This window comes from Neofelis nebulosa, chromosome 9 (assembly GCF_028018385.1).
Source record: "Neofelis nebulosa isolate mNeoNeb1 chromosome 9, mNeoNeb1.pri, whole genome shotgun sequence".
Classification (NCBI taxonomy): domain Eukaryota; kingdom Metazoa; phylum Chordata; class Mammalia; order Carnivora; family Felidae; genus Neofelis; species Neofelis nebulosa.
In genome coordinates, this window is record NC_080790.1 from 96,770,212 (window position 1) to 96,795,184 (window position 24,973).

Below are 24,973 nucleotides of genomic sequence, written 5' to 3' on the forward strand. Positions count from 1 at the left end.
GAGAGAAAGCATGTGTGAGAAGAAGGGAAGGGTAGAGGGAAAAAAGAGAGAGAATCTTAAGCAGGCTCCATGCTCAGCAGAGTGCAGCTCAGTGCAAAGCCTGGGGTTCTGTCCCACGACTCTGGGATCATGACCTCAGCTGAAACCAAGAGCTGAACGCTCAACTGAGCCACCCAAATGGCCCTGGAAAAGAAAATTGAATTAAAGTTTGTGTAACCTGTGAAGCACCCTCAAGGAATATCAGGGCTCCAGGGACTATAGTTTCAGCTGATCTTTCAAGCCCTTCAGAGATACTTAGTGACCACAATTCTACATTCTTAGCATGTAATTTGAACATCATGACCACAATCCATAAAAGGTAGCAGCACACACTCAATGATGTTCTGGAACTAGAGAATACTGGCTCACAATAATGACTATATGCTTCTTCTCAACTCCACCTTCAATGACATTGCATCGGTAGATGGAAATTCATGACAGCTGGAGCATTTACACCACGGAAATAAGCAGATGTCTAGGCGTATAAAGGTGTTGTAAACACAGCAAACTGTTGAATGCACCTAGCTCCCAGGTGCCTTTGATGTAAAAGGGACAAGTTAATTCAAGTTCTTCAGATAGCCTTTCAGATACTTGAAAGGAAAGTAGAATTAAAGCTTGTTAAGATTTCATAGACCATACAGAGTGGTATAGTAAACGTCAAGGTGAATCTAGATGATAATTTTTTAAAAACTCCCCAAATACTCAGAATCATGCAAATATAATTCAGAAATTACATTTTCCCAGCAGAGAATAACTCCAAAGATTATGGCTTGATTGCCCTGTACAGTGGTGACTAGTTTTGTACCTAAATTAGGTGAGCATATTTCAGCAGTCTTGCTTTGAACTGATCATAAATCCATATTCGTCTCCTGTAGCCTACTTTGAACTAGCCTGACCATCCTTCTGATGCCTTCCTAATGAATGAAAATAAATCTTTAAGCCAGGCTCATTATACGCCTGCAGGAGAGCTATATTTTTAAAACCCTTTAATAATAATACTTTGGCAAAAGAAACGTGGGTGGGAACGAAGGAATTTGGTCCTTTTTTCTTCTTGCCAAATTCAGTGCTGTCAGCCAAGAGGAGAAGCTTTGGAGAAGTCAGAAGGAAAGATTCAAAGCACACCATGTTGGATGAACCGGTCGTCTTGTTTCTGAGAGCCAAGCCTCATGGTTCTCAAAATGTAACCAAGTCTGGTTGTAATAAGAACCAGGAAAATCTTAACCACAAACAGATGAATGTTTTGCCAAAAAGCCTGGTGCCTCCCTGGGCAAACTGAACTAAACAACTTTATTCAAGTTCAACTGCTAAATCCCCATTCCAGAAAAGAGGACATGAACCCAGCACACTAAACAGTGCCACCCAGGATGGTCCAAAGCCAGGGTAATGTCAATAGTAACTTTTTTGCCTATTATAAACCAGCGGGGTTCTTGCTCCTCTCCCAGGAGGTTTTTTCCACATTTTTTTCTTAATGACCCCCTCCATTCAATTTTAATATTATAAATATACAGTATATTTATGTATAGGTCACAGACATCTGTAATTTGAACAGGAAGATTAAGATTTGTTGTCATTCCCCAGCACCCGACCCCAAAGCAATTTTTGCTTCCTTGGGGCCATGAGAGCCCCCAATGAGAATGCGTGTTATAAACTGACCATCATTAACTGGGCTCTCACGGGCTTATGATGCCACACAGGGCCTCTCTTTGCAGCGTGAAGAAGACTGCATTCCCACCCAGGGGCATCTTTGCTTTCTACTGGTTAAAAAAAAAACTTAACTAATGGCAGAAATGACAGTTCTGAGCATTTGCTAGATGCTAGGCACTAAATCAAGCAACAAAAATTTGCTGCTCACAGTTCTGGAGGCTGGAAGTGCTAGATCAGGCTGCCAGCTAGGTTGGGAAAGGGACATCTCCTGGTTGCAGACTTCCTGTTGTATCCTCACATAGACAACAAGGTTAAGGAGCTCTGTGGGGTTTCTTTTATAAGAGCACTAATCCCAATTGTGAGGGCTCCACTCTCATGACCTAAGCAATTCCTGAAGGCCCCATCTCCTAATACCATCACCTTAAGCAACAGGATTTCAACATACAATTTTTGAGGGGACACATCCATACCATAGCACACTGTCATAGCTTGGGTTCCCCCAGAAACAAATCCTGAGTCAGGGATTCCAGAGCAGGTAATTTCTAGGAGAGATGATGCCAGGAAATGCTGGTAGGTGAATGGGGAGTGACACACAGAAGGACAGGATAGATTTCAAGCCAATTTCACTGGAGCTTAATTTCATAGGGAAACTCTTGCAAACAGCATCAAACACAAACCTTAGAGTAATCCCATCTGAAAGGTGAGGGAGCTGGGGTATTTATACACCAACACTCATCAGTCATTGATTGAGGGCTGCTCCTGCTCTCTTTTGTCAGAGATGCAAGTGCTGGGAGCCAGAAGTAAGGCTGGTAAGAACTGAACAGATAAGGCCCAAGGTACCAAACTGGGCACCACATATACAGATTCATATAATTGTCACAGCATCCAGGAGAGGTTGCCATTCGAATCAGCCTGAAATGGGGTACAAAAATGTAAAATAATGTTCTCCAAGTCAACAAGGAGTAAGTGGTAGAGATAACAGAGGACTCCAAAGGCTACATGCCTAAACCATGCTATATTTTGTACTACCCTCTCCTGGGACATCCAGGCTGCTCTTCTTGGTTTTTCCTATTCAAACAGATTCAGCAAATTGGTAAGACTCATATGAGATACAGCTCCTCCTATATGAATCCACAAGTTAGCAAGAAATGGAATGATTTAGGGAAAAGATAATGAATTGGATTTTGGAATTGTTGAGTTTGAGTTGCCAGGACATTCAGGAGGAAAGATCAGGATAGTATAGTATAGTAGAAGTATAGTATAGGCAGGTACATCAATGGATCTGGCTTTTAAGGATGGGTAGGAACATGCTAGAGAAACAAGTGTGGGAGTTGTCAGCACACCCATGTGTTATGGACTGAATTTTGTCCCTCAGAATTCATATATTAAAGCCCTAACCCCCAAACCTCAGAATGTGACTGTATTTAAGAGATAGTGCCTTTAAAGAGGCTTAAACTAAGGCTGTTAGGTCGGGCCCTAATCCATCTGGTCTGATAAGAAGGTCCCTTGGGGTGCCTGGGTGGCTCAGTCGGTTGAGCGTCCGACTTCGGCTCAGGTCATGATCTCACAGTTTGTGAGTTCAAGCCCCGAGTCGGGCTCTGTGCTGACAGCTCAGAGCCTGGAGCCTGCTTTAGATTCTGTGTCTCCCTCTCTCTTTGCCCCTTCCCTGCTCATACTCTGTCTCTCTCTGTCTCTCAAAAATGAATAAACGTTAAAAAAATTAAAAAAAAAAAAGAAGGTCCTTATAGGAAGAAGAGATTAGAGCATACAGGGAGAGACAGCAGGGATGCATGCACACAGAGGAAAGACTAAGTGAAGAGGGAGCAAGAGGATGGCCATCTGCAAACCCAGGAGAGAGGCTTCAGAAGAATCCAATCTTGCCAGAATCCTGAACTTGGACTTTCAGCTTCCAGAACTGTGAGAAGATAAATTTACGTTGTTTAAACCACCCAGTCTGTGGTGTCATGTTATTGCAGGTCTAGCAGATTTATACAACATGGTAACTGTTGTCATGGAATAGGGGGCGTCTAACTGGGAGCCAAAGGAAGGTTTTGTTTCAAAATATTGTGACTGTTCAATTGGGCCAGTGCTGCAAAGTGGGCAAGAAAGACAAGGACTGAAAGCTATCCTCTGGGTGGAGCATAGGGAAGAAATAGGAGGAAAATGGGAAAATTTGCATTTTATACATTTTTATACAACCCTATTTGATCCTCTTATTGATCTCAGGATGCAGGTATCATCTTGCCTAGTGTCCTACAGTTAATAGGTCATAGAGCCAGTATTAGAACCAGGTATGTTTGAGTCCCAAGAGTCCTCTTTTTCTACTATACCGTGCATACCTACTCTGTTCTTCAGAGTGCATGGCCGAGGGCATCTCTGCAGCCTCATCCAGCTCACCTTCTTGGATGTTGAGTGGCTACTCCCATCTTGTTCCTGCCAATTACGGTCATTTAGGAAACTCAGCTCAATTTCTGTTGTCCCAACATTTCAAGGATAAAACACTTGGAATAGCCTGGCATAGAGGTACATTCGCAGTATACAGCTATTCTCCCTTCCCAGGAAAACCACACAGACCCATGGCCTCCAGAGCTTATCTCCTGAGCCATCGGGTCTCAGCTCAGCTGCTGCTACATGATCCCAATCCTACTTTGTTTGGGACATAGGTTTCTGTCTCTCACAGAGTTTATAGCTGCCCACCTTCCTTCTGCATGTCCTATGCTTCCTGCTAACTCCCACTTGGCACCGGTCCCCTCTGCCTGGGCAGTGCTGTCCAGGACCTGCCAGGGTCTCATTATGACAAGCAAACCCAAACATTTACCCAGGACTTTAGGAAAACAGATGAGATCACGGAATTATTGACATTGATCTTTTTTTAGGAAAACTTATTAAAAATGGGGGGAGAGTGAGAGGATTTTGGATGGATAAATGTTATTCTAAGTGGAGGTTTTACTCCCTGAATATGGCCAAAAAAGGATTATTAAGATAATGGGTTTTGAGCACTTAGAAGAAAAATGATGGCCACCGGACATTAACATGATGTCCCTAAAACAGAAATTTGTCAACTTTTCAATGTTTCTGGACAATAAATTAGAAGCTGTGAACATCAAAGAGTTTAATTTTAGGAAGGAGTCTGACAAGATTCTCAAAATACTCTTAGAGATACAATGTGGGCTGGAAAGCAATATAATTAATTATCTGCTCAACCCAACCACAGTCTCTAGAATTCCTCTTTCCTTGGACCAAAAACCTAACTGTGTCGGGCCTCTTTCTGCTTCAATCTATTCTGCACATCTGCTGATTTCACCTTCCTAACTTAACCTCTGGCACATTTCGGGCTTCACCCAGATTTAGCCTGGACTGATTTCTATTTTCCCTATTCAAGAAAATACATTGACTCTGGCATGCAGCTGAACTGGCCTGAGAAACAGGTTATCAGACCAGGGGACTAAGGGATAGGCAAATATTTCTTTAAATAGGACATAAAAAGCAAGAACCATCTCAACAATGACAACAAGAACATTTTAAAAGGATATACCATGCAAAAAAGACAAATCAGACTTCATTAACATTAAAAACTATTCAAGAAAACACATCATTAAAAAGTGAATGGACAAGTCATAGACTTGGACAAGTCAAGTGGACAAGTCAATGGGATAAGATATTCTAAATACATACACCCAATAAAGAACCTATGGTCAGAATATGTATTTTTTAAGCCTGAAAAACAATACGAAAAAGACAAAAGAAATGTTTAAAAGGAGCAAAAGACATGAATGAGCTCTTCACTGAAGAGAATATACACGTCTAAAGCATATGAAAAGGTGTTCAATATTGCTGTTCATCAGGAAAATGTCAACTAAAACCATAATGAGATATATCTACATAACCAGTTGAACAGATAAAATTTCAAAGACTGTCCACATCAGGTGTTGGCAAGGATGTGGGGCAACTGGAACTCTCACACACTGCCAGTGGGAGTAAAATTTGGTCCAGTTACTTCTGCAAACTGGAATATTTACTAATATCTATGCCTACCCTGTCACAAGGAATGCTACTTCACGATAAATGAGTGCATGTGTCTACAAAAAGACATAAGTACAAGAATATTCATGACAATTTAGTTCCACAATAGCTCAAACTAGAAACAACTTAAATATCCATTAACAGGAAAATGGATTAAAAAATTGTGCACATTCATAGAATGGGTAAGTACCCAGGAATTAAAAGGAACAATATTGATATTGATATGTACCATAACATGAGTGAATTGCAAAAACATGTTGAGCAAAAGGAGCCAGTCACAAAAGTGTATGTATTTTATGGCATAGATCAGCCGAAGTGAATTGATGATGTCAGAATAATGGCTATTCTCATTTGGGAGTGTTATTGACAAAGAAACTACCTGGGGTGATACAGATGCTTTCTACCTTGATCTGAGTGTTAGTTACAGTGGTGGTCTGCTACAGAGCTCTGTCTGCATAAAGTCTATGGAGCTGTACATCTAAGATTTTATGTTTGCTGTATGAAAATTATATGTTAACATTTTTTTTTTTAAATGAGGGTGGATAGAGGCTAAAACACCCCACTGTACATAAAGGCTTTAAAAAGCCAAAGAGTGGTTTCTCTTCCTGTTTCTTCATTACTAGCCACCCTGCAAATCTAGAGTTACTCCATTCATAATTCTAGTTCCATTTTTGATGACCAATCGATAGAATGCTCTAGTGGAAAAATACTAAATTTTACAGCATCTAAGTCACCAATGATAGTAAGAGCACCATTATTTTACATACCATCTAGTGGGACAAGCATTGCCAATTAGGGGCACCTGGGTGGCACAGTCAGTTGAGCATCTGACTCTTGATCTCGGCTCGGGTCATGATCTCAGCTCAGGTCATGATCTCATAGTTTGTGAGTTCGAGCCCCACATCACGCTTTATGCTGATGGCTTGGCTCGGAGCCTGCTTGGGATTCTGTGTCTCCTTCTCTCTGCCCCTCCCCCACATTCTCCCTCTCCCTCTCCATCTCTCTCTTTCAAAATAAGTAAACTTAAAAAAAAAAGGCAAGTCACCTGGGTAGCTCACGTGGCTGAGCGTCCCACTTCGGCTCAGGTCATGATCTCACAGCTCATGAGCTCAAGCCCCACATGGAGGCTCTCTGCTGACAGCCCAGAGTATGCTTTGGTTCTTGTCTCCCTCTCTCTTTGCCCCTCCTCAGCTCCTGCTTTTTCTCTGTCTCAAAAGTAAATAAAAACATCAAAAAAAAAAAACAACTGCTTGTAACTGGACATACAGCACATGAGGCACATGTTGGATGATAAAACGTAGGTGACAATTCCACTGATTTCAGGGTTCCCAGACCTCCTTTTGTAGCCTAAGCTGTTCTTTGCAGCTCCACTTATTTACGGGACTGCCACAAACAGAAAGTAAGGTGACCAACAAGGCCAACTGGTTTCTGAGAACTCTAGATCACATCTCTCCGGAAGTGATTTATAATGTCGGCTTATGTCCCCTGTCTAGTATCCAGCCAGAGTCCACACCAATAGTGAGGGGGACACACACTATTTCTCTTCACAAATGATCACTCTGAGGAGAGACGACAACTTCCACCAAGGCACGCCTGATGCACTGAGACAGTGAGCAAACCCACCCCCTCGTCTCCCAGGGTCCTCACTGTATCACTCTTTGGGTGAAAAAGAGGGATGTGCAGGTGGGAAAGAAGTTGATCATACAGAATTAACCAAATATTAATGGCCTTTGTCCTCAAAGCACATTTTTGTAGAGCTTCTGGGCTGAAAACTCATCAGGCACGAGGCTATGAACCCAGCATGGACTTTTTCAGAGTACTCTGAAATTTACTTTAAAGAGAACAGTCAGCTTGTATAAAACCAAAAATAAAGGTAGGAGAAGGTTCAGGAGGAAAGAACTTGCTTCTTTCCAATAAATCACAAGGAAAAAAGAGGGAAATTTTCGATCTTTAAAACTGTATTTTCTAGCTTCGTATATTAAGCTGCACATTTTCTAGAGGCTGCTGTTTTTGAGCCATTAAGAGACTTGTATTTTAATATAAAACACAAACCCTTGCTTTTTTCTGTGCTGTGCCATTATCTGACTCTTGGCAGACTTAAAATTCTTCCTTTTAAAACTATTTCCTTTTGGAGGTCAGCTGAAGGCCCAGTTCAAGCACCACATTGATAAAACTGAACACAGGACCACTCTTAAAAGCCAGCCATTATGGGTCCCAGTAGAAAAACACTCCGTGGTGCCAGGCTTCCGAGACATCATGCCTCAAACGTGGCTTTGTGTCAATGCAGCTGTATCCACAGGCGAAAAGTTAAAAGATTTATTTAAAAATGTTTCCACTTCTGGAAGCTCTCTCTCTGTGACTTCGATGAAGCAAGGAGCAAAGCGCTAGGGGTAGAAAGACATTGTCTCAGCTGCTGAACCTGTATGGAGCTCCTGTGCCCAGGCCTCAGCCCCCATCTTTTAGGCTCTCTCCTTAGATCTGAGCAGGCATGCACAAGAGCCTTGATCATTGGTCAGCATCGAGGTCCAGAAGGAAAAGTCATACTTTGCTGACTGCCTATATTTAAATGACAAAATATTAAACCCATTTATTCGTTCTGCAGACAGGATGAGCTCATAGGGAAACAGAAGTTTTTGGTTTTTTGTCGTTTTTTTTTAATTGGTGAAATCTGGTGGCTTAAGCATATGCAGCTCTAAAAGCTTAAGCTTTTGCAATCCAGTGAATTCTGTTCCCTTATGCCTCCCCAAATGGCCAGGGGGCTTGACTATTGTCCCTATACAATTCTCCCAAAGGTAGCGACCATGGTACAGAAGGAATGTTACAGTAAGACAGGAGTTACAGATGCTTGGGGGAAAAGCCAATTGTGTGGGACAACTTAATGGTTGACTACCAGTGGAAAACAGGAAAAATAGCATCGCTCTTAAAGTGGGAACAGGACTGTCACTGATTGACAAGAGCAAATACACATCTCTGACTTTTTTAAAGTCAGCTTTTTATTGAAGCATTATATGTGCATATGGAAAAATAAACACATGACACAGAAACAGCTTGATGAACTTTCAGAAAGTTAGCATACCCATTTAACCAGTACCCAGACTGATATGGTTTGAAGTGGGGTTCAGAGCTGATGGCCAAGAAAGAATTCTTGGGACAATCTGGTGCAAAAAGGTGATTTTATTAAAACACGGGCATAGGGGCTATGGGCAGAAAGAGCTGTACTGGGGTTGTGAAGAGTGACTGATAATATACCTTCAGGTTGGGAGGGAGTTAGGGACAGCATAATTCTCTAAGACATTTTGGAAACAAGGTTTCCAAGACCTTGAAGGGCTGCTGTTACGAAAAGGTCATTTATTACTGTTTAGTAAAAACTTAGTCACAAGACACTTCAGATGTATATCCGGGGGCCATAAGCTTGGAGTATGAATGCCAACATACATCTTGGAGGAGTAGAGATAAAGGAAGTTTCCAAAGGAATTTTTATATGTTAAAGAAGACTTACAGGATCCTGGAGGTCAGGATAATGTGAAACTAAGATTGCCTTTTGCCCTTAGCAAAATGTCATCATCCAGGTAGCTGAGTTCCTAGAGGAATGTCACTCTGCCTGTCTCAAGGACTTATCAATGGGCTGTAAGTTGTAAGGAAATTTAATTTTTTTCTCTGCCTTTGTTTCCCACATCAAGACCAACAAGCAGAATGCCACTAGACCCTCAGAAGCAACCCCATCTCCTCCTTCCCACTGGTCTTTATCTTCTCATCAAGCAGGAGTCAGCAAATCTATACATCTGCCTCTGCCTATTTTGGTAAATTACAATTTATTGCAACACAGCCACATGTATTCATGTACACACTGTGGTTGCTTCTGCACTAGAATGGCAGAGTAGGCGGTTACAAGAAAGACCTTATGGCCTGACGAACCTAAAATATTTACTACCTGGGCCTTTGCAGAAAAGGTTTGCAGACCCCTGTTCTAGGGTACCACTACCCAGTAGAATACAATGAGGGTCACCGATGTCATTTACAAGATTCTAGCAGCCAGAATAAAAAATAAAAATAAAGAAGTAAAATTAATTTTAATATTCTATTTGCCTAATATATCTAGAATATTATCATGTTAACATGTAACCAATATAAAGAATGAAATATGTTCTCTTTTGTTCATACTGCTTCCAAATACAGTGTGCATTTTACACTTACAACACATCTCAATTTGTGCAAGCCACACTCCAGGTGCTCAACAGTCCCATGTAGCCAAGGGTTACAGTGTGGGACAGCACAGTTCTAGAACACCCTCAGGCTCTCCAAAGCTGGAGCTTCAGCAACTTTACCCCTTGCTGATCCTGCTGCTAGCCTGGGTTCCTCTCCCTCAAATGCAGAGGTATTTTTCTACATCAGCTTCCCTGATTCTTTAACATGTGAAATGAAAAATTGCATTCAGAAATCGTGCAACTGTTGCTTGTAACTTATCCCTAGGACAGAAAGCACAGAACTAACTACCTAAACTCACAGCTTCACGAGATAGAGCAGAATAAGTTGGAAGGACTGTCTGGACTTTTGTGAGGGGGGGAAAGTGATACTAACAAACAAGCTAAAAAACAAATGGCAAACAACACTTGAGATGAAGGAGGAAAGAAAAAAAAAAGAGGAATTGATGAGAATTGCCTTCAGAATATCTTGGGCAACTCAGCAATGTCATTGTTCTAGTTAGCAAGAAAAGTAGGTTGGCTGCAGGGCCAAATACTAATTCTGGTCTGCCCAGTGATACAAAAACAAAGAAACAAAAGAAAAACCGAATTGTTGCCAATATCGACAAATCCGAATTTCTGGTAACTTCTGAAAAATTACAAGGGCTGGGAACACAGGTCCTACACGCCCCAAGTGACAAACAGTCAGCTGGATGGAACAGTAGACATCCCCTCCCCCACAGAAGGGGATGGATGTTCCCAGTTGGCCAGTCTCTGCCATTCCCAGTTGTCATACACCAGTTGTGTGCCTGTTTACATGCCTACCTGGGTTTGGAGCCTGTGCCGCCTGCAGTAGACATAACGTTAAGTCACCAAGATAACTGCGGAATTGTGACAGGCTAATGTTGAATGTCATAATTACACACCATTGGCAATAGAAAAAGAATTCAGCAGAAGTGAAAACGATTACGTTTCAGCTTGTGTTCTACTGTTTTCAGTTCACTATTGACAGGCTTGGATCCTTTAGTGTATATCTTGGTAGAATAGGTGACCCCAGATTCAGAGGCAAGCAATATTTTTTATCCTTTAAATATCTGGGATGATGAAGTGTTTAATGGGTAGCTCCCAAGAGCACAGGACTGTAATTACAAACTATTTCCAGTCTTACCAGCCAAACTGGAAAAATACTCCATCGACATCACTTCTGGAGTTATTCTCTCTTAAATTATTGTGGCTTTGGAACCTGACATACTTGAGGATTTAACTCTGATTGACAATCAGGAAACTAAGTTTATTCTTTCAGCATCCCCATTTAAGCTATCTGTACCCTGAATCTTGTTAATTTACCTGAACCATGTCGTACAGAAAATTATAAATGAGCCATGACACTCCATTGCAATGTTTTATGGCCCTAAAAAATGTATTCTTTATAAAGTCAACACCTTGGGGCACCTGGGTGGCTCAGGCGGTTGAGCATCTGACTTCGGCTCAGGTCATGATCTCACAGTATGTGGGCTTGAGGCCCACATCAGGCTCTGTGCTGACAGCTCGGAGCCTGCTTCAGATTCTGTGTCTTCCTCTCTCTGCCCCTCCCCCACTCGCACTCTGCTCTCTCTCAAAAATAAACATTAAAAATTTTTTTTATGAAGTCAAAACCTTGTGTTTGAAAATATTTTGAAAACTGAAAGTGATTTTGTCAGAATAACTTTCTACTTCTAAGACTAGTTCTTCTCAAAAGAAACTCAAAGAAAGTGATTCTCTTCTTTAATATTGCTTACCATTTCATTTTTAAACATGCCGGTGGGGTGTGGTAGTATGAGATTCTTGGATCAGTTGTAAGAGAAGCTGTCTTTGACTAGCTGGACAGCATAGAAGCTCTGTTAATTGAGAAGCTGTGTTGGGTTCGCTGTATAATCTAGGAAGGAGTTGCTTCCTTCCTCTGAACCTCAGTTTCCCTATATTTAAGCTATGATGAGTAGGCTGGCTTGGTGAATTCCAACCTTTTCAGTTGCAGCTCATCTCTTTTTTCAAGTGAAATTCTATGTGGAAGTTCACCAGATATGGGCAAAGCTGCTTTGGCTGAAGGGGGTGAGTGTGAGGCGCTCAGCTGGAATACCCCCTTGGTCCACTCACAAGGCAGTCCTGACTGGTCTGAACACAACTGGCCAAGTGACACACTCAATCCTTTTCCAGGTGGCAGAGTATCTGAAGCAATCATTAAACTTACCCTAGGGTATCCTGGAATGTCTTCCAGAACGATACAGACCGTGCTCACTCTCCTCACAAAAATGCTCCATATACCTCTGATGGGAGCCTCCACAGCCTTCGACTATGCTTTGTGCCACTCTCCCCAACTGCTTTCTGCTTTTTTGAACCTCGCTCAGTCAAGAGCCTTCTCCAGCCCTGCCTCCCTCCAGAAAGCTTTCCCAAACACTGTGCCATCCGATCCTATGTCTCCCTGGTACCCTTCTCCATTGCCAGCACTTACATCACTAGGGCCTTATTAGCAAATTGACAAACACTCCTGACAGGACCCTCCCTCGATGGAGGGACAGAGGAGCTCCTGACAAACACCAGCTGAGTTCCATGGCCTCCTGTCATTCTGAGACCCTCGCTTTCCACGTGAGGCGCAGGGTGTCCCCCAGATTTTCCAGTGTGGGAGGCTCCCAAATGTTCTGATCTTTCAATAGGTCATCTTCATCACACGATAAGCCACTGCACAATGAGGATAACTCGATCATCTTCCAAAATAAATATAAACATTTACTGGTAGAGAAAAAGAAACTTCACCTTTATGGTTCAAATAATCATTTCATTTTTATTCCAGATGTCAGCAAAACCTATGGGCCAGCATCTGTGCCCCCAGATCCAGGTGAAGGGACGGAGTCAATTCATTTCAACAGAACTGAAAGAACAAAAGTCAACTCATGTTCAAGGCAGCAATGCCAAAAAACCTATTAAAGTCCTTTTGAAAAAGTCCTTGCCTGGTATGCATGAAAGCTTCAATATGGCCCATATGACCAAATGCCCCCAAAGAACAAAACTCTTAGGGAATGGGTGGAGCCAGAGAAGAAGAAAGTGGTACAAAAGTCCCATGTTGGAGATGATGGGAACTCTTTGGAATCTGACTATGTGTCAACTCTCAACAACAAAAATACTGTAACCACATTTTAAGACTTTAAATCTGTAGGTTTCTAGAAAAAAAAAAGGCATCTACTGATGGGTTACTTTGGAAAAGCCCAAGCACGGTGAGACGCCCAAGGGGACCTTGAGAAACCTGCATGGAAGGGCGTGTCTGTTGGGCCCAGGGAATGCAATTGTATGGGTCTGAGGCTTGACCACCTGCTAGCCATCCCAGATGGAGACTCTCTCCCAGCAATTCAGGGTGTGACCAGATATGTAAAAACATCTCCTTAATTTTCATAAATATTTTTGGGTTGGACCAAGGAGCACGGCAACTTAGCCTTGAAAGGAACCTATGAATGGGCTGCGTCAACAATTTTCAAACATTCCCGGAAACTGTAGGGAAGGAAAGGATGGAAAGGGAATGATGATGTGTCTTTGTATATTAAAAACCTAACAAATCAGGAGTACTTATTTGCTTCATTTTGTGTCTTCCCAGACATTGCCTGCTCCCTGTTACATAGGGGAAACCCAGGCACCTTATGAAGGATTGAGAAACAACCAACTCCAAACTCCTGCTCAGGTAAGACTGCCAAGCCTGATTGCTCTCTTAGCGGGGCACGGCACTAGAGGAAGAGCCATGGGGACAAAAGCCATGAGATCTGGACTCGGTCAGTTCTACTGGTAAAATATCGTGTGACTTTGGACCAGGCATGTTCTCTGAGTTTCAGTGCCTTCGTTTATGAAATTTGAGGTCTTGAAATTGATGGTCTTGAAATATTATATTAGCTTGTGGTATTTTTCCCCTCCCTTGATTATAGAAATAATATACATTCATTGTAACAACACGGTTCATTCAGAGGATGAATGGCAAAGGGGAAGTCCCATCACACCAGGAGAAGTGGGAAGCATGGGAGGGATGGGTGTCTGAAGCATGAAATGAAAGGCCTAGGAGAGAAGTCAGGTGTGAGGGTTGAACTAGATCCTCCAGCAGCTGACTGGAAGGATGAGACAGAATAGTGTCTCTTCAAACAATTCCTTATGGCACAGCAGACTCTGAGAAGGTCGACTGGAGGAAGAGCATTAGGCCAAGAGCCAGGAGACATGTCCTACTCCATCACTGAACTGGTTTTGTGACTTTGAGCAGGTGACTGAACCTCCCTGAGTTTCCATTTCTTCATCTGTAACAGGTAAACAAAGCAGGGTTGGGACAGTAAAAGGGATCATGAAAGCTGTAGGCAAGCTCGAAAGCATGTATAAGGGCCATTATTGTCAATGTCATAAGAAAGGAGGCCCCTCCCCATCCTTGCCTTTATTGTATTTCCTTCATAAGTATCAGGGCAGTTATATACTGACAAAAGGGACTCTGCACACAGCAGCTTTCCTCACCTGTTATCTTGTTCCTCCCTTGAAAATCACATGGTGGTAAGGCATAGGTTAAAGCAGACAAGGGCATAAGAACAAATGTCAGGTACATCATGAGGTGATGGGTGTGGGCACGTGCACTCAATCAGAATTGGGTCCATCCCACTGGGAAAACAATCTCATCCAACAGTTCCTGCTGGAATCCTGCTCTTAATAAACAGGTTGGTCCCACTCATGTTTAGATCAAAACTGATGGCAGAGGCCTCACAGGCCCACCAAGCTGACCAGCTTGTGTCGTCAGGTCACTGAGTGGAGTTACAGGACAAAAGGAGAAGGCTTGGGTGAGATCCCCAGGGACCTAGTTTATGGAGTGGGTGGGGTGACACCCCCAGCATCAGCCTTGAACCCAGAGCCATACCCTACCTTGGAAAAACGGATGCTGGAATGTGGGTGTGCCAAAACATGCTGGGCTATACAATCCCCCAGGCCACAAACACTGTCAAACCTGTCTGCAATGGACTTATCCAGGCCATCATTCTACATTTTTCCATGTTTGGGAGTGTGATTTCCCCTAGTCATAAGGGGAAAGAGACTTGAATGGAAACAGTCAGCTCCAGGCCCCCGGATGATGCCCAGTGGGGAAGGGAGTGGCTACAACCACAGTCCTCCCCAAAGTCCTGTGAAATTTCCCTGCTCTTCACAACATCCACTGTCCAAAGACCCCCATTCCCTCTTCATATTCTCCCAGCACCAAATTGCCCATTAAATGCATTCCTTCCTCCAGCACTTATTTATTCATTTAATATTTTTTTCAAAACAGAAATCCCTTTAATCTAATACACAATCATTGCAGGAAAAAAATTTTTTTCCAAACAGATACACATAGTAACATTCTCCATCCTGTTTCCACCCATAATTCTACTTTTCCTGCCCCCTCACTATTTATAGTTTGGAATATATCTTTCCAAAATTATTTTTTCCCTGAATTTGGGGGATTGATGTGACACATATGCACAGGTCTTAAGTGAACAGCTCTCTATAAATTTGTTAAACATGTTTACTCCTGCACACCAAGATTTAAAAACTCCCTGCCTCCCAGAAGCCTCTATCTTGTCTTTTCCCAGTTACACCACCAAAGAGAACCACTATCCTGACTTCTATCCTCATATTTAGTTTTACCTGTTTGAATTGCATTTAATGCAACCATATGGTATGTACTCTTTGGGTGTCCAACTTTTCTTTTCCTTTCCTTCTCCTTCTTTCTTTCCTTCTCTTTCTTTATCCCTCTTCATTTTTTTTCTTTCTTAAATATACTTAAAGAGGTAGACATTATCCTTTCTATTAATTTATCCCTCTTTGCAGGATCCTTAATATATAAAATTCTCTCTCTTTCTCTCCTTCCCTCCCTCCCTGCCTCATATTTTCCCCCTAGTAGACTTGCAAGTTCTTCCAGGACTCAGGGATCCTCAGGTATCTAACGTTTAAGAGCAGCCCCAGACTCTTGTCACTACTAGGGAACATGCCCTTTCTCTGTGAAAGGTGAAGAAGTGAAAAGTAGCAAGCTCTGCTACCTCCTATCTTGTCTGTTGACCTGGATATATGATCTCATCAGAAGCCATGCAGGTCAGAAGGCAGGGGGATAACATATACAAAGTTCCAAAAGAAAAGCTCTGTCATCCAAGAATTCTATATCCAATAACACTGTCCTTCAAGAATTAAGGAAAAGTCAAAATACTTCCAGATAAATGAAAACTGAGAGAACTTTTGCTACCAGAACTGCCCTACAAAAACTACTAAGGGGAGTCCTCTGGCTGAAATGAAAGGACACTAGATGGCCACTTGAATCCACATGAAGAAGTAATGAGCACCAGGAGAAGTAACTACATAGAAAAATGTAAAGAGCCATACAAATGTCTTTTTGTTTGAAATAGCTTTTTTCTCCTATCTGTTAGAAGACAATTGCATAAAACACTAATTGTAAAACTGTGTCAATGGGTTTACAGCATAAGGATGTAATATGTCTGACAATATTAACACAGAGAAAACAGAGCTATATAGAAGCAGTTTTTACATATTACTAAAATTAAGTTGGCATTAATCCAAACTAGACTATTATAAATTAATATGTTCATTGTAATTCCCAGGACAAACATTAAGAATATAACTAAAAAAGAGAACCAAGAAGGGAGTTAAACTGGTATGCTAGAAAATATCTGTTTAGGGGGTGCCTGGGTGGCTCAGTCAGTTAAGCGTCTGAATTCAGCACAGGTCATAATCTCACGGTTTGTGAGTTCAAGCCCCACATCGAGCTCTGTGCTGACAGCTCAGTGCCTAGAGCCTGCTTCAGATTCTGTGTCTCCCTCTCTCTCTCTGCCCTCCCTTGCTTGCGTTCTCCTTCTATCAAAAAATAAATAAATAATGAGCACTGGGTGTTGTATAGAAACCAATTTGACAAAAAATTTCATATAAAAATAATAAAATAAATACATAAACATTTAAAAAATTAGAAAATATCTATTTAACACAAAGGAAGTAATGGAGGAAGAGAGAAACAAAAAGGCATAAGACACGTAGAAAACAAATAGCAAAATGACAGATGTAAATCCGACCTTACCAGTAATTACTTTAAATGTAAATGCACTCACTCCAATAAAATAGAATGGCAGAAGAAATTCACAAATCCAAGTACAGTTGACCCTTGAACAGCACAGCTTTGGACTGTGTTGATCCATTTATACACAGATTTCTTAAAAAATAAATACAGTTATTTTCTCTAGCTTACTTTATTGTAAGAGTGCAGTATCTAATTCACATACAAAATATGTGTTAATAGACTATTTATGTTATCATCAAGGTCAACAGTAGTCTATTAGCAGTTAAGTTTTTGGAGAGTCAAAAGTTACAAGCAGATTATTAACTAGATGAGGGGTCAGCCCCCAACCCTCATTTTGTTTAAAGATCAATATATATGTTCTCTGTAATGACTAATTTTGTATGAAACTTGAATGGGCAAATAAGTGCTCAGATAGCTGGCAAAGTATTATTTCTGGATGTGTCTATGTGTATACCTCCAGAAGAGATTAGTATTGGAACCAGAAGACTGAATAAAGAAGATCACCTTCACCAATGTGGGTGGGCATCATCCAATCCACTGAGGGCTTTAATAGAACAAAAAAGTGAAGGAAGAACAAATATGCTCTTCCAGTTTAAATCAAGACATTCATCGTCTCCTGCACTTAGACACTGGTACTTCTGATTCTTGGGCCTCCAGACTCAGACTGGGATTTAAACTGTTACCCCTACTCCTAGCCCCCCAGTTCTAAGGCCTTTGGACTTGGATTTACATCATTGGCTCCCCTGGTTTTCAGGCCTTCAGACTGAGACTAAATTACACCACCAGTTTTTCTGGTTTTCTACCTTGTATAGAGAAGACTATGAGACTTCTAAGCTTCTAAAATCACATGAGCCAATTCCTAAAATAATATGTGTCTATGTCTATCTATCTATCTATCTATCTATCTATCTATCCCTTATTATTTCTGTTTCTCTCTGGAGAACCCTGACTAATATGCTCTCTATAAGACATACCCTTTAGATTAAAAGACACAAATAGCTTGAAAGTAAAAAAATGGAAAAAAATTGTACTATGCAAACAGTGCCCAAAAGAAAGCTGGAGGAGCTATACTGATATCAGACAAAGTGGAATTTAAGACAAAAATTACTGCTAGAAGCAAAGAAAATTTTATAAAGATAATATGGTCAATCCATCAAGAAGACATACAATATGCACCAAACAACAGAGCCCCAAAATACAAGTAGCAAAAAAACAGTTGCAGATTTCAATACCTACTTTTAATAAGTAGAAGAATTGGAAGATAAAAAAATAGAAGACTTGAACAACACTATGAACCAAGCAGACCTAACAGATAGCTATAGAACACTCCATCCAACAATAGCAGAATACACATTCTTCTTGAGTGCACAGTGAACATTCTCGAAGACAGATGATATCCTAGGCCATAAAAGAAGCCTCAAGAAATTCAAAATTATTAAAATCGTACAAATACCTGTCCATAATAGATAAGTTAGAAATCAATTGTGGAAAGAGAATTGGGAAATTCCTATATATTAAATTGACAATTTAATTAAACAATTAAATTAAACAATACACTCAACTAACCAATGGATCAAAGAAGACATCATAAAGCAAATTAGAAAATACTTTGAGATGAATGAAAAAAACCCACAACATAATAAAACTTGTGAGATGCAGCTAAGGCAGTGCTTAGCAAGACATTTATAGCTATAAAATGGCTATATTAAAATAGATAAAAGATTTCAAATCCTAAACATAACACTTCACCTTAAGCATTTTTCTTTGAAGAGAGAGTGAGAGCACACATAAGTGGGGATGTGGCAGAGGGAGAGGGAGAAAGACAACCTTAAGCAGGCTCCATGCCAAGCACAGAGCCAGATGCAGGGCTTGATCTCCTGACCATGAGATCATGACCTGAGCTGAAATCAAGTCGGATGCCTAATTAAATGAGCCACATAGGCACCCCAAAAAAATTTTTTAATAGTAAACTAAACCCAAAATAAGTGGAAGGAAAGAAAGAAAGATTAGAATGGAAATAAATGAATTAGAGAATAGAAAAATTGAGAACAATCAACAAAAACAAAAGTTGTTTAAGAAGATAAGTAAAATTGACAAATTGACAAATCTTTAGTTAGACTAAACTAGGAAAAAGAAAGAAGTCTCAAATTACTAACATCAGGAATGAAAGAGGAGACTTCACCATTTACTTTACAGAAATAAAAAAATTACAAGAGAATACTATGAACATTTACCAACAAATTAGATAATGTAGATGGAAGACAAATTCCCAGGACAAACTACTGAAACTGACTCAAGAAGAAATAGAAAATCTGAATAGACCTATAACAAAAAGACACTGAATTAGTAAAAACAAACAACAACCCAAAACTACACACAATATAAAGCCTAGGACTTGATGACTTCGCTGATGAATTCTACTAACTTTTTAAAGAAGAATTAACACCAATCCTTCATAAACTCTGCCAAAAATAGAGGAGGAACACTATCTAACTCATTCTAGGAGGTTGCATTATGTGATACCAATACCAGACAAAGTTATCACAAGAAAACTACAGGTCATTATCCTTTATGAATATAGCTGTAAAAATCCTCAACAAAATAATAGCAACTATAAAACCATTTTATATTTAAAATTTTATATTTAAATATAGCAACACATAAAAGGGTTTAAATACCATGACCAAGGAGGATTCATCTCCAAAATGCAAGGTTAGTTCAACATACAAAAATCAATCAATGTACAAGTGTTGACAAGGATGTGGGAGAAAAGGGAACACTTGTGCATTGTTGATGGCAATGTAAATTGATGCAGTCACTATGGAAAAAACTATGGATGTTCTTCAAAAAAGTGAAAAACAGAACTACCACATTATCCAGCAATTCAACTTATGGGTATATATCCAAAGGAAATGAAAACAGGATATTAAAGAGATATCTGTACTAATTGCAGAATTATTCACAATAGCCACCATAGAAACAACCTAAGTTCCATCAGTGGATGAATGGATAAAGACGATTTTGTATGTTTATGAAAAGAAATATTAGTCATGGAAAACAGGAAATTCTGCCACTTGCAACAGCACAGACAGACCTTGAGGACATTACACTAAGTGAGATGAATGAGAAAAAGACAAATACTACATGATATCACTTATATGTGATTTCTTAAAAAAAAAAAAAAAAGGCCAAAGTCATAGAAACAGAGAGTACAAAAGTGGTTGCCAGAGACTGGGGATTGGAGAAATTAGGGGGAAATTTGGTAAGAGAGTATAAACTTTCAGCTATAAGATGAGTAAGATCTGAGGATCTAATATATAACACGATGACTATGGTTGATAACACTGTATTGATAACTGAAATTTGCTAAGAGACAGAACTTAAATGTTCTCACCTCAAAAAAGAAAAAAAGATAAAATTAAGGTGATGGATGTGTTAATTAAATAGGAGGAATCCTTTCAGAATATATACATATATCCAATCATATATGTATACTTTAAATATCTTACAGTTCTACTTATCAATTATATGACAAAAATATATGATCATCTCAAGAGATGTAGAAAAAGCAACCAACAAAATTTAATCCATGATAAAAATACTCAACAAACTCGGAATAAAAGGGGATTTCCTCAACGTCATTAAGAGCATCCATAAAAAATCCACAGCTAACAGCATACTTAATAGTGGAAGACTAAAAGTTTTCCCCTTAAGACCAAAAACAAGACAAGGATTTCTGTTCTTGCAACTTCTATCCAACATTGTAGAGGAGGTTCTAGCAAGGACAATTAGGCAATAAAAGGAAATAAAAAGCATGCAGACTGGAAAGAAAGAAGTAAAACTATATTCACAGAGAACATCTTGTATATAAAAAAATCCTAAGGAACCTATAAAACAGATCAGAACCAATAAAGAAGTTTAGCAAGGTTGCAGGATAGAGTATCAATACACAGAAAGTAACTGTATTTCTATATATTAACAATTGAAATGAAGAAAACAAATCCACTTAGAATCGCATCAAAGAGAATAAACTACTTAGGAATAAACTGAATAAAAGAAGTGTAAGATTCATATGGTGAAAACTTCATAACATCCTTGAAGGAAATTTAGGAAAATGGAAACAAAAGGAAAGACAGTCCATGTTCATGGGTTGTAAGACAGTAAGATGGCCCCTACTCTCTAAATTGATCTACATATTCAACACAATCCCTTTCAAAATGCTTTTTGTAGAAATCACCAAAATGCAAGGGATGCAGAATAGCCAAAACAATCTTGAAAAAGAACAAATTTGGAGGACTCAACTTTGAATTTGAAACTTCCTGGTTTAAAAAATTACTGCAAAGCTACAATACAAAGTACATCTCTGATTACAGACATGTATCCAGAATTTATTTAAAAGTTTGCACAATTCTAACAATAAAAGGACAAATAAACCAATTTAAAAATGGGGAAAGGATCTGAATAAACCTTTCTCCAAAGAAGATATACAAATAGTTAATAGGCACATGAAAAGATGTTCGGTATCATTAGTCATTAGGGAAATGAAAATCCATGCCACAATGAGATACTACTTCACACCCACCAGGATGGCCACAATAAAACTGAGGTATGATAAGTGTTGCTGAGGATCTGGAGAAACTGGAACCCTCACACATTTCTGGTGGGATCGTAAAATGGTGCAAATGTTAACCAGTTTGGTAATTCCTCAAAAAATTATGCATAAATTTCCCCTATTGATCCATCAATTCCACTCTGAGGTATATACCCAAGAGAACTGAAAACACATGGCCACACAGAAGCTGGCATAGGAATGTTGATACCAACATTATTCATAATAGCCAAAAAGAGGAAATAATCTGAATATCCATCAGTCGATGAGCGGATAAATAAAATGGGGGTACAGCATCCTCCCCTCCCCCCCCATCCTTGGTTAACTTTCTGTGGTTTCAACTAACTTAAGTCTACCATGGTCTAGAAGCAGATGATCCTCCTTGTGACTTATCATCAGGTCAACAGCAGCTTAATGCTATGACACAATGCCTATGTCATTCACCTCATTCAGCTCATCACGAAGGCATATTATCACCTCACATCATCACAAGAAGAGTGAGTACAGTACTCTAAGATATTTTAAGAGAGAGACCACATTCACATAACTTTTATTACAGTACATTTCTAGAACTGTTCAATTTTATTATTGATTATTGTCACTAATCTCTTACTGTGCCTAATTTATAAATTAAACTTTATCATAGGTATGTATGTATAGAGAAAACGTAGTACATATAAAGTTCAGAACTATCCACAGTTTTAGGCATCCACTGGGAGTCTTGGAATGTATCACACATAGATAAGAGAGGACTACTGTATATTCATACTATGAAATATTATTTAGCTATAAAGAAGAATGAAGCAATAATATATGCTACAACATAGATGAACCTTCAAAAAGCATTACGCAAAAGAGGACAGATACTAAAAGCCACATATTATATGATTCCATTCATATAAAGTGTCCAGAATAGGTGAATCCACAGGGGAAAATAGTAGATTAATGGTTTCCAGTGGCTGGGAGAAAAGAGGAATAGGAAATGACTGCTAATGGTTATGGGGGTTCTTTCTGGGGTGATGGAAATGTTCTGTGATTAGACAGTGGTAATGTTGCAAAACTTTGTGTATATACTGAAAACCATTAAATTGTATGCTTTCAAAAGGTGAATTTTATGCCATGAGGATCATATCTCAATTTTTTGAAAGGAAAAAAAAAGTTATGGTCTTATTAAGGTCACTGGATTTGATTGAGGAAATGACTTACCCTTGACTGAGTAAATTAGGTAAGTAATCATAGCATCTATTCCCCCAGGGCATCCCTCTATTCTTCAAGACATAGAGCAAAGGCAGCTCCCTGTAGTATGATAAGACTAAGACTGACCATGCAGAATCTGTTATTTTAAAAATAAGTAAGAAGGTAGCTAGCAAAAGTTACTTCATATTAAAAGAAGAACAAAATAGCCTCCCAATGAGAGAAGGTGTGATTTTCTTCTTTTTTTTTAATGTTTATTTATTTTTGAGAGAGAGACAGACCATGAGGAGGAGGGGAGGGGCACAGAAAGAGGAAGACACAGAATCTGAAGCAGGTAGGCTCGAGGCTTTGAGCTGTCAGCACAGAGCCTGACACAAGGCTCGAATTCAAGAACCATGAGATCATGACCTGAGCCAAAGTTGGACGCTTAACCAACTGAGCCACCCAGGCGCCTCATTGTGTGATTTTATTTTCAAAAATCTCTGAAGGTTTTTTGGCAAAACAAAGCCAAACCAAAACTTGATTTTTTGTAAAGCTATTGTTTCAGTCTGCTGAATAAAGCCTTTCTTTTTCTTCCCCCAGTCCAACTCGATATATGTTTCAGATATTACAGAATTAAATATATAAATAATTAAACCAGATGAAAATATTGGCATATATCTCTCTCATCTCTGAATAGGAAATATCGCTGTCAGCATACACTCCCTTCCATGCAAAAAAAAAAAAAAAAAAAAAAAAAAAAAAAGAATCAAAAGGAAAAGGTTGATAAATTTAATTACACTGAAAAATTAAGTATTCATACATCAACACACATATAAACACAATTAAAAGGCAAAGTAAAAGGATGGTTTAACATTTGCTAGGAGTTTGACAAAATACAATTAATTTATAATTAATTCAGATAAATCAATAAAAAATTCTAAAATCCCAACAGTGAAATCTGCAGAAGTTATGAACAGGACACACACACACACACACACACACACACACACACACACACACGCCACAGGATAGAAAAGATATGTGGTTAATTTGAAGCTGTTGAAATTTCCTACTAATAAAAATGCAAATTGAACTGACAGTGAAAAGCTGTTTCTCACTTACGAAATTATCAAAGGTTAGGGAAGAGATAATGCTAAAATTTGTTGATATCTCAGTGCCTCTATTTTCCCCTGAGGCATTTTAATTTTCTTTGAACAGTTCCTCATGGTTTTTGAGTTAAATTCATTCTCGAGCATTTCCTTTTTTGCTGCTGTTACATGTAAAGGCTTTGGACTCAGCAACCCCAGCTGGTTAAAACTCCAGCTCTGTAATTTACCGTTTGTGCATATGTGTTTGTGTGCATGTTTGTGTGTATATGTGTGCACACGTAGGGTTTATGTTCAGTATTACTTAACTTCTCTAAGGCTCAGTTTCCACATCTGTAAAATGGGGACAAATAAAGCTTTAAGAAAAATATCTGCATATGACAAGCAATAAATGGTAATAATAATGGTGGGGCGGCCATGATGCCCAATATCTTTCCATTCCTCTAAAATGAATATCTATTGTTTGCATCTCAGGTAGACAGCAAGACCCTGAAGCAGAGTTCCAGTGAGGAGGACCCATACTTTTAGTGGGTATGTGATGTGGGTGGAGATATTAGCACCTACCATAAGGATGTGTGGATTAAATTGGCTGAAGTATGCAATGTACCATGCCTGCACTAATAACATGCAGGAGTTGTCAATATTATTATTTTTATCATTATTAATTATAAACCCTAGAGACTGCCTGCCCAACTCAGAATATTCAAGACCTGCCCTAGAGTATCCTCTTCTTAGAAATAAATTACCAGAGACACAGGTCAGCATTCCACCTCAGCTGTGTGACCCTGTGCAAGTTACTTCCTTGTGTCTCAGTTTCTGCACCTGCAAAATGGATGATAATAGTACTGCTCATAGGACAGTATTGTGTTAGTCCGGGGCCTTTGAGATGTAGACACCAAGACAGGAGCAATTGTGTGAAGATTTTATTAGGGGATATGCCCGTGGGGGAGATGGGAAGGGAGTCTGGGGAGGCTGGGAGAGGCATGGGGAAGGGTGGAGCATCCTTGACCACCATGCAGTCTGAGGAGGCCGCCAGAGAATCATGGAGGGAGCGACAGCTGTCGTAGGAGTTATGTGTCTCTTAGGAATGGGC

General features: G+C 39.7%; 1 protein-coding gene across 4 annotated transcripts in view; it reads right to left on the reverse strand.

Annotated features, from left to right (window-relative positions):
- Positions 1 to 24,973, reverse strand: part of RIN2 (Ras and Rab interactor 2) — a 224,515-nt gene that overhangs the window by 130,793 nt on the left and 68,749 nt on the right. The gene's annotated exons all lie outside the window — the stretch shown is intronic.